Below are 11,217 nucleotides of genomic sequence, written 5' to 3'. Positions count from 1 at the left end.
AATTATATGTAGAATACAGTGGGTATGTATGTTTGTGCATTTTCATGATGTCTTAGACTTCCTGAAAATTTAAGACCCACTGAGAGTCTGTTTTCAAGAATGGACTACTTCTCGGAGGCTGCCAGAATAATTGAAAAACACGACACAATAGCAGATTTGATTCTGTGTCTTTCCTTGATAGACTAAACTGGTTGTTATAGATTACTCCATAGTTTCTGATCATCTTCATGAAACTTGGCCTCCAAGTTGTGTTATCCTCAATATGGAGAAGGAATTGGCAACCCACTCCAGTATTCTTGCCTGGAGAATCCCGGGGACAGAGGAACCTGGTGGGCTGCCGTCTATGGGGTCACACAGAGTCAAACACGACTGAAGCAACTTAGCAGCAGCAGCAGCAGCAATATGGTTTAGATGGTAAAGGTACATTTCTGAATCTAAAGCCTTGGTATCAATTTTTTTTACTGCCTTGTTACAAAAGTCATCTAAGAAGATTTTCAAAGATAAATATATATAATGACATAATGTACATTTTTAAAAGATGAGAAAGATAGAGGTGAAAGGAAAACATGCAAGGACAAAATCAGAGCCAATAATAGAAATGTTTCTACTACAAACTCAGTACACACATCAAATATGTCATTTGATTTCTTGCTGCTTCTGTTGCCTAATCTCTAGAACTGAAATTCATGATTTCTACATGACATTTTTCTTATACTCAGGATTTATCAGTGGCATAGTAATCAGACAACAAACATTTACTAAATCTCTACTGTGAATATATCGCTTCATTAGGTGGTACGGTGAGTCAGATGTAAGTTTCGCCTACTGAATCATTAACCTCATTTCCTGTATTAATTATGCTCTTTTGGAAGTTTCTTCTGTCATCTGGTCTCACAATAATCGACTTATGAAATCAAACTTAAATTATACTTTGACTAAAGAAAGTTTGTATGAGTCTCCTCAGAATGAGAAAGTAAATAATGGAGGAAAGAATGATAAATGAGAGAAAGAATGGGAGAAATGGCGGAACTTTGATTAAAAAAAAAAAAAAGCACAGTAACTTGCAAGCACTGTTTCTTTTAGCTGTTACAAAACATCAGATTTGGAAAATAATATGAGAAGTAGATCTAAAGTGGGAATGAAATTCTGCACATATTCAACACTGGTTATTAGAATCATCAACATGATGGGAAATAAACATTATCCTTTCCTATGGGAATGAGTATAAAGGATATCAGGCAAAAATAAAAAGTGAAGAGTTTCTCCTTTAAGACTTAAATTGTCAAGATGAAACAGACCTGATGGTGGCAAAACATGTTCTTCCAATATTATACAGATATTTATTAAGGTGAAATTGAGTTTGAAGTGTGAGTTTGCTCGGCTGGGGAGTCCATCATACTAAGTCAGAAGCGGGAAACTCTACTTTTCTTCTTTTTGCTTTCGTTGCATAAGGGTATATTGCTGACTCATTCTGATGCTGGTGGGCGATGTATGCATTCTTTAAGTTACGGAACATAAGCTGCATCTTACTGCTATACAACAGGAAAGTAGAACTGCTCCAAGCAATGAATACTGAGTCTCTATTTTCATAGTTGTTAGCATGTAGTCACAAACAAAAATTGATGATGAAAGAATTAAGTTAATCTATCTCATGCAATATCATTAGTCACTTCCTGGTTCTGGAGCTCCCTAAAGCAAAGAGAGAATAAAATTTCAAAATATTACATTGCTAGTCAGTTTTATAGATATCAAGTTTGTACAGGCACATGAATCAAAATCTATTCAAAGTAAGGAGCAGATGTTTGAATCATTTCAACAAAATAAAATCATCTCCCTCTCTTACATGCTACAAATCCACAGTCTTTTCATAAGTATGAAAGCTGTAAAAAAGATTGGGATTCATCATTTAGGTAATTTACATTCCCTTTGAATTTTTCACACCAAGTGGTGGGACCTGAGGACATCTTGTTATTTCCATTACCATGGCCATTTGTGGTGAACAATCCCACTGTATGCTGAGGCAGAAGTAAGGCACAAACCAACTGCTGAATTTTAAAAATAATAATAATCTTTCTTGTTGGCATTTTAGTCTAAATTATCCTTCCAACCAACATTAAGAACATGGCAGAAAGAAAAAGAATAATAATGGAAAAGGATTCACAGAGGCCTCAGAAGACTTCATTTAGATTATTTTTCAGCAGACTACATATTTAAAAATATATATGAATATGGGAGGGAGTCTGGGGGAGAATGGATACGTGTGTATGTATGGCTGAGTCCCTTTGCTGTTCACCTGAAACTGACGACATTGCTAATCAGCTATGCTGCTAAGTCGCTTCAGTCGTGTCTGACTCTGTGCGACCCCATAGATGGCAGCCCACCAGGCTCCCCGTCTCTGGGATTCTCCAGGCAAGAACACTGAAGTTGACTTATAGACTAACACCTAGATAAGGCACATTAAGACAAATGATTGTAAGATTAAACTGTCTGAAAGATACAAAATTATCAAAAGTGACACTATTGCTAAAGAGGTAGTTCCCAATCCTTCTTAGAACATAAATATTTATCTATTTTATATATGTCCTATAATGAGATATCAGAGAGAACAGAGCTTGTTTCTTGTTTCTGCCTGGACCACAATTCCCAATATATTTTATATATAGCAGAGCTTTAGCAGTTTTTAAACTTGGGCTTTCCTACCTTGCAGTCTGCAGGTACATGTCACAGAAACACTACATCAATGAGGATCACTTATTTGGATTTACTTTCATACTTAAGGAAATTATCACTCTTGTATAGAATTCAAGATGAATCTTTACACTGAATCACTATGGAAAAAATCTTGTTAAAAAAATCTCTAACATCAAAAAACAATAATAACATAAACTGTCTTAACTTCTGTGTTCTAATAAAATGTTACAATTAGGCTCCAATTGAATCTCAAATGTAAATGAAATATATAATAATGCAGAATTAAAAATCTAATAAGATAGTTTGGAAACTAACTCACATATTTATCTTAGGATAAAATATCACCAAAATAATAAATCATATATCCTGAACAGTAGAACAGGTTTTCTGTCCTTTGTTAAATCATTGTTTCAATAAAACTGTTAAAAGTATGAGGGGGAAAAATTGCATTATTTTATCTGTAACACCAAGAAAAAATACGACTCTGAAAATATTGTTTAGGCATATAAGGAAATTACAAAATGTCAAAGTCCTTATCACCTGGAATAGCTTCATAGATAAACATTAACTCTCCCACTCACTATATGCATCACGAGAATTAGAATTACCTTTTTAAAGTCTTTGTATCCCAGCTCAATACTAGCTCTTCAGAATTATTTAATGAACAAAAAAATAAATGAATGAATGATTTGGGGCTAAGCTAACATAATATCCTTCACTGCAGTAGCCATAGAATGTACACTTCGACTTTCTCTTTCAACCTCAGTTGTAATAGGTGATTTAGTTAGAATATCCAGCCATATTCTTCTACGAAGGTTGTCCTTGTTAAAGTAACCAGATAAGTCTGGGATGTAATGTTACCCAAGCTAATGAGATCAGTGTCCTACAGGCTTTGTCTCCCCTGGAGCTTCGTTTAGGGGTGTGTGTGTGGGGGGGGGGGGTTGGTGTGGATTGGCTTTGTTAGGACAAACGTAGAGTTGGTCTTATTCTGCTGCTGCTGCTAAGTCGCTTCAGTCGTGTCCGACTCTGTGCGACCCCATAGACGGCAGCCCACCAGGCTCCCCCGTTCCTGGGATTCTCCAGGCAAGAACACTGGAGTGGGTTGCCATTTCCTTCTCCAATGCAGGAAAGTGAAAAGTGAAAGTGAAGTCGCTCAGTCATGTTCGACCCTCAGCGACCCCATGGACTGCAGCCTACCAGGCTCCTCCACCCATGGGATATTCCAGGCAAGAGTACCAGAGTGGGGTGCCATTGCCTTCTCTGGGTCTTATTCTAGGTGTTGTCTTTTCTGAGTTCTAAAAGAAGTGCTGTGATCTTCTCTGGCAGGGCTGAAAACACCAATATCTTTCTACATACCCTCGCCTCAACATGCTTGGCCCTAATCTATTCTGCTCTCAAGTGTGTAGTAGCTGTTCTCTCGTAATTTTCAGGTGATCTTACCCCGCACTGATGGATAGCCCAGCCTTTAGCCATAGACTTATCGGTGACCCCAGCATGGTCTCCTGGGTACCCTTCACTCCCTCATTTCTGTTGTCCTGGTTCCAGCCATTTCAGTATTCCGACTCTGATCTCATCTCCTCAGCTCAGTGAAATCACCATGTTCAACGCATACTCTTAACTCTCTGTAACACAGTAAGGAAATTATCTCCAAGCAGAATGGGTGTTTGTAAGGTTCATCTGCAAAAAATTTTCTTCCCTGAGTTAACTCCCTAAAAACGAATGTAATGGACTGAAATGAATAGAGTAGAGGAGAATAGAATAGATGGCAGCATATCTCTAATAAAGCTAAATACTTTGTGAAACTTTGATTTAAGTTAAATATATCTATATGTACACTAGATATCAAAGTAAAAAATATTGCTTACTGTGATTCACATTCCAAAGAATTTTTTGAAGTCATTGAATCATATCAACACCCATGAACTTGTTTTAAATACAGAATTGAAAAACATCTCAGACACTGTCAATTCAGAATATTTTTTGAAGATTAAGATTTTAAAAATCAAATATTTATCCGTCCTTTCAACAAAAATATTACACAGTACTTAGATAATTTGACTTATTCTAAGTGTAAAAGAAAGGATTATTGTGTAAGAGAATAAACCTTCCACTTTCTTCCTTTAACATCTTTCAGTGATTCTCTAGCATTTACCCTTGTGCCTCTTCAATTTTAATGTGCATCTGAATCACCTGGGGATCTTATTAAAATGCAGATTCTGATTCTGTGAATCTAGAGTTAGAGTTTGAGGTTCTACCTTTCTAACAAGCTCCTGGTTGGTGCCAATACATCACTCAGAACCTAGAGCAGAGGCCAGGACACTTTTTTGGTGAAGAACCAAATAGTAAATACTTGAGACTTCAAGCCACGTGCAGCTCTTGTCTCTCTTCCTCCTCTTCCCACAGCAATTTTTTGAAAATATAAGACCTTTCTTAACTCATTGACCATACAAAGTATGGTGCTGGCCTATAGACACTGATCTAGAGTAGCCTGGCTGATAGAAATTAAATGTAAGCCACCCATGTCATTTTTAAGTTTCAAGTAGCCATGTTTTTTTAAGTAAAAAGAAATAGGTGAAGCTAATTTTAATCTGTTTTCTTTAATTCAAAATGTCCAAAATAATAGGGTTTAACATATAATCATATAATAATAACATACAATATTATAAAAATTATTGATTAGAGATTTTTTCCAGACTGAAAATTCATGAGGATTTTATACTTAGAGCATTTTCATTTGGCCTCATCACATTTCCACTTCTCAGTATAACCACCTGTGGCTGCTGGCTACTGTATTGGACAGTGAGGTTCTAGAAGAAAAAGTTCAAAATTCTTCTTCCTTTGGTACATGATGCCCTTTTTAAAAATTGAAGTACAGTTGACTTCCAGTATCATGTTAGTTTCAGCTATACAGTGCAGCAATTCAGTTATATGCGTACGTAAAATGATACCCTTTTTGACCCTCCACTGTTTACCTTTCTAGCTTCATGTGCTACCTCTCAACCACATATACTTGACATTCTAGTCACACTGTACTGGCTCCTTTCCTTGAATATATTGTTACCTCTATTTGGAATGCCTTCGTCTCACCTGTCTTCTACCTGAAAACTTTACTCACCCTTCCCCTGCTGCTGCTGCTGCTGCTGCTAAATCGCTTCAGTCGTGTCCGACTCTGTGCGATTCCATAGATGGCAGCACACCAGGCTCCCCCGTCTCTGGGATTCTCCAGGCAAGAACACTGGAGTGGGTTGCCATTTCCTTCTCCAATGCATGAAAGTGAAAAGTGAAAGTGAAGTCGCTCAGTCGTGTCCAACTCTTTGCGACCCCATGGACTGCAGCCTACCAGGCTAAGCTGATGCAATTACAATAGGATTAAATGCTTGAAGAAGGCAGTAGAAATTTATGAAAAACAATTGTATAATGCTACATCAGTGAATACTGATGTTATTATTTCATAGACCATTTTTAAATAAAATTTAAATAAAATTGAAAATTTGGTAGGCTAAATATTACATACCTTAGTACTAATATTAAGGTATTACTATAATATTAATATTGAGGTTCTATATGGAGGCAAAAAGATGGCTTTTCTTCCTTTAATAAAATAGAGTTTTTTTTTCAAAAAGCATGTAAAATGTATTGATTTATCACCTTGGCATCTTTAGATATGCTTGATGTCATTGCCCATATTTGACAGTCATGGAAGTTAAGACTTTCAGAAGGTTAAATGACTTTGCGATGGACTCAAATAAATATTTTGAAGATTTAATTTTTTCAAGAAAATCTTTGAAAATAGATAATTCTTAACTCTCTGAGGGGGAAGATCCCCTGGAGAAGGAAATGGCACCCCACTCCATAGTTCCTGCCTGGAAAATCCTATGGACAGAGGCGCCCAGCAGGCTACAGTTCATGTGGTCACAAAAGAGTTCGACCCAATTTAGCAACTAAAGAACAAAACTCTGAGATAGTCAAACTGTGCTTCCTCAGTAGATGAAGACATGTCAACTAACTTGTAAGGTATGAAGTGTGATATATTTCAAACAAATCAGTATTCTCCAAGACTCTACTATTCTGAGTTTAATAATAATTTTTTTGTCCCTGAGTGTGTAAGAAAGTTACAAACAGCACAGACCCTAGTTTCTTCATCTAAAGAGGATCATAACAATAGCAGTGACATCCCATGATCATAGTAATAACCAAATAATATGTTATCTTACTCAAAATTTCCCCCTAAGATTTTGTTTTTATGACCTGAGTACATTTATAACAAAGTCAGATCTTCATGAACAGTCTTACCTCAGAGGTTCAGGCCTGAACAGAGAATTGTGTCCAGAATAGATCAAAGGGCTTCCCAGGAGGCGCTAGTGGTAAAGAATCCACCTGCCAATGCAGGAGACATAGGTGACATAAATTCAGTCTCTGGATTGGGAAGATCCCCTCCAGTAAATAATGGCAACCCGCTGTAGTATTCTTGACTGGAGAATTCCAAGGACAGAGAAGCCTGGTGAGCTACAGTCCACAGGGCCACAGAAAGTCAGACACAACTGAGCACGCACATCCATAGATCAATGGAGGCGCATTGTGAGTGATGGTTTGGAAATCCTTTTAATCCCGTGAACTTTGGTTAATATCAGTGATGCTGACCCCTGGCTGAACATTAGTATCTCCAGGGCACTTATAAAGGTATCAGTGCCCAGCCAATGATATCAAAATTGCTGGAGATGTAAACTAGACATAGGTAATTTTTCAGAGATCCTGCCTCCCCCAACCTCAAGTGATTCTAATGTGCAGTTGGGTTGAAAATTACTGGGTCCATCAGCATCGGGTTTTTCATTTGCAAAATAGAACTATCTTTGCTCACAAATATAAGAATTAAAAGAGACAATGTATATAAAGCACTGGGCACATTTTAGATATTTGATAAAAATTATTTCTTATCCTCATGCTCCTTCAGTTAATTCCCTTACATTCCACTAATTTCTTGGACACTAGAACTGTTTTCTTCTCTAATAGTATCTTTTCAGTGGGTTTATTTATTTGTTGCTTGTAGTTGAAATGGACCCACAGCTTTCGGCAGTGATTCAACCTCAACCCACGTGAGGGATACTTTATATTTCCCCACCAGCAACATCAGAACTTTCCTAAGCAGAGACAGGCTGTTAAGAATTCCCTCCCTCCCCTCTAGCTGGTCAACCTACCCCCAAACTCCCAGAAAGATTCCCCTTAAAAATACTGGGATTTTTAGTGATTCCCGCACCAGTATCTCTCTTTTTTTTTTTTTTTAGTATCTCTTTAAAAGTGCAGATCCCTGGGTCCTGCCCTTAACCTACTGAAATAATCTCAGGAGTTACAGCTGCCTTTTTAACAGCCTATCAGGTGGTTCTTACGTGTACTAATGTTTGGGAAACGTTGGCAAGGAGAAAAGAGACAACTATAAACACAGCCATCAGATAATTCAGGTTAATCTCCTACGCACTACAGTTTACTCCGAGACCAGGGAGGAATGTAACGCCAAGCTTTTTTTTTTTTTTTAACATCCAACGTCTCTCTAATTTCTAAAAGATATTCTTGACCTTCAAATTTTTTTTTGCTCCTGTAATGTCTCTTAAAGTGAAAGTAAAAGTTGCTCAGTCGTGTCCGACTCTTTGTGACCCCATGGACTATACAGTCCATGGAATTCTCCAGGCCAGAATACTGGGGTGGATGGATAGCTGTTCCCTTCTCCAGGGGATCTTCCCAACCCAGGGATCGAACCCAGATCTCCTGCCTTGCAGGTGGATTCTTTACTGGTTGAGCCACAAGGGAAGCCCAAGAATACTGGAGTGGGTAGCCTATCGCTTCTCCAGCGGATCTTCCCAACCCAGGAATCGAACCAGGGTCTCCTGCATTTCAGGCAGATTCTTTACCAGCTGAGCTATCAGGGATTCCCACAATGTATCTTAAATATCATCCAATTCAGTAGCTTGTTTTATAAGAAAAGTTGTGACTTTCCCAAAGTTACCAATCTGGTGGCACCATATGCCATAAAGGGAATAGCTGTCAACAAGTCTTTCAAAAGACAAAGACCTTTGTGTTGGTGGCTGCATGAAGGTACAGCTCTACATTGGCCAGAATTTGTGCACACACAGTTCTGCCACCTCTCCCATCCCTGCCCCTTTAGCAGTTTCTTCTTTTCTCTAAAGTTTAGAAGCATATCCCATTGCACAAAGTCAAGGCATGGTCAGTAGTCAAAGACAGCATCACATGAACAGCAGATTTTAAGTATATAATTGAGCAAAAAAATTTCTACCTGGGCTGTAACAGATTTAGAAATGATTTACTTAGAGAGACCTGAGATTGTTAGGGCAAAAGCGCCTTGCACACAGGTAAATGATTGTCAGAGGCTTGGGCACTGCTAAATCCCAGTCCTACCTTAGCGATACATCGTCCCAGCTGCTGACTTCCAAATGCATGAGAAAAGTCAGCACAGAGCCTTATTTGTGCACAAATTCAGAAGAACCAACTCAACAAGCAATGGAAACCAAGAACAGAGCTATCATTAGAATAATCCCCTTCCCAGTCATGGCTTTGGAATTTGTAAATGTACAGATACAAGGAGCATTACCCATATTTACTTAACTTGGCTTCCTACTATTATTGCTTTCATTTTTATTATGAAGTGTTTTTGCATTTCTGAAGCTTGATTCATTAAGTAATTGCCATCCTTCTATCTGGGTCATTGGTCATATTTATTGCAAAAGAAAAATACAAATCATTATTCAAAGCAAATTCCACATATTTTCCACGTCCTAAACTTTTCAACCTCTCTTATTTTGTGCAGGGTTGATTCGTTCCAAGGAATAGCACATTCCCCAGAGGTAATCAGACTGAGGCAGGAGAGGAAAGGGTTGGTCTTTAATAGAGAGGACCACAGAGTTTTTGCCTGTCCTTAATATTAGGCTTTGTTTCTGAATATTATTAAGAGGTTTTCAAAAGAAGCCTGTAGTTAGATTGGTTAAAATTACTCTAACTCCCAAATTATGGGGAGCATTCACACACACACACACACACACACACACACACACACACTCTTCTCTTTCCTCTTCTTGTTCACAGAATAAGGGCATTGTTTTTCTCAATTCATTTCACTGTTGAAGAAAATATAAATGAAACATGGCAGGATGAATGGATCACATCATTAACTTAAACTGCCCCATACATGAGAAGAATGCACAGTTTGCAAAATAATGGGATGTTTGGAGCATGTGTGTAGGAAGTGTTCTTGTTTACAAACAATGTATACAGCACTATCCCCGTTTCTTCAGCCTTCTCATTGTTTTTTTCATTCCATTCTTTTTCCACTACAGTCATTGTAGAGTCTAGATAATCCTTTTTTAGTTGAGTTCCCTGGATTGCCCTCTAAGCTATTTTTAAAAGCCCATACAACATAAACAATTTAATATTTTTAAAAACCAAAAGCTACAGGAGTCCCCTAAATGAATGCAAAGGAAAGGCCCTTTCACCCTCTTAACAACCTTTTCCTAGGAAAGCCAGTGCATCTGGGGAGGAAGAGCAGAGGCAGGCAGTGCTTACCAAGGGTTTGCTGCCATGCACTGTGTTAGGTGCTTTACTAGAGACCTTGATTTCCCCCATGACAACCTTGTAAAATCAAAATTATTATCCCCACTTAACAGATAAAGAGCAGAGAATCAGAGAGGTGAAATGACTTGCTTGAGATTATAAAACAATAAATGGAAAGGCTCAATCCAAAGCTAGGCTGGTTTAACTGATTTTAAAGGCTATGTTTGTTCTTCCTGTACTGTTCAAAGATGAATATCTGTTTCTTTGCGAAGATACCATAGATTGTTTCCATGGAATACAGGATTTTTGTTTCTTTGCTTGTTTGAATTTGAGGCGGGGGCAGGTGGGGGGGATTAAATCCTGTGGGTTATCTGAGTTGCTGTCAGGAGAAAGAGTTAGAACCGTGATACCATGGTGTCCTCAAGCCCAGAATGATCTCCATCTAAAAGTTATTTGTGATAATCAGTTAACTATCGAGTCCCTGATGCTGGGAAAGATTGAGGGCAGGAGGAGAAGGGGGCGACAGAGGATGAGATAGTTGGATGGCATCACCGACTCAATGGATATGAGTTTGAGCCAACTCCAGGTGATAGTGAAGAGCAGGAAAGCCTGGCGTGCTGCAGCCCATGGGCTTGCAAAGACCTGGACATGACTTAGTGACTGTATTCTTATCAAGTCCAGCTGCTCCTATCTGTGAAGCAGAAAACAAGGCAAACCCAACCAAGACATGTAGAGTCCATGCGACATTTGGACGTATATGATTGGCAAAGAGGGCATGGCTTGAGCCCCTGAGAGACGGTACAGAATGTGCTGCCCGAAGTCTTCTCTGAAGGTACTGTGGTCTCTTTGGGGTCTCCTCAGGGACCCACTCACATGCAGACTTTTCACTGAGAAATTGGATGGGGAGGGAATTTCAAAAGGGAGGGGATATATGTATACCTATGGCTGATTCATGTTGAGGTCTGACAG

At 38.5% G+C, this 11,217-nt stretch overlaps 1 long non-coding RNA gene across 1 annotated transcript; it reads right to left on the bottom strand.

The window, feature by feature from the left end:
- Positions 1-1,159: 1,159 nt before the first annotated feature.
- Positions 1,160-7,954, bottom strand: LOC129624137 (uncharacterized). The gene is made up of 4 exons (XR_008700771.1): positions 7,887-7,954; positions 6,985-7,068; positions 4,132-4,313; positions 1,160-1,689 (listed from the first exon to the last, which is right to left on the bottom strand). It is a non-coding gene; the product is annotated as an uncharacterized LOC129624137 (long non-coding RNA).
- Between the last annotated feature and the right edge of the window lie 3,263 nt (positions 7,955-11,217).

The sequence above is a fragment of the Bubalus kerabau genome, chromosome 12, assembly GCF_029407905.1.
Source record: "Bubalus kerabau isolate K-KA32 ecotype Philippines breed swamp buffalo chromosome 12, PCC_UOA_SB_1v2, whole genome shotgun sequence".
NCBI lineage: Eukaryota > Metazoa > Chordata > Mammalia > Artiodactyla > Bovidae > Bubalus > Bubalus kerabau.
The sequence above is the reverse complement of the archived record's forward strand: the minus strand, read 5'-3'. Positions and strand labels throughout refer to the sequence as shown.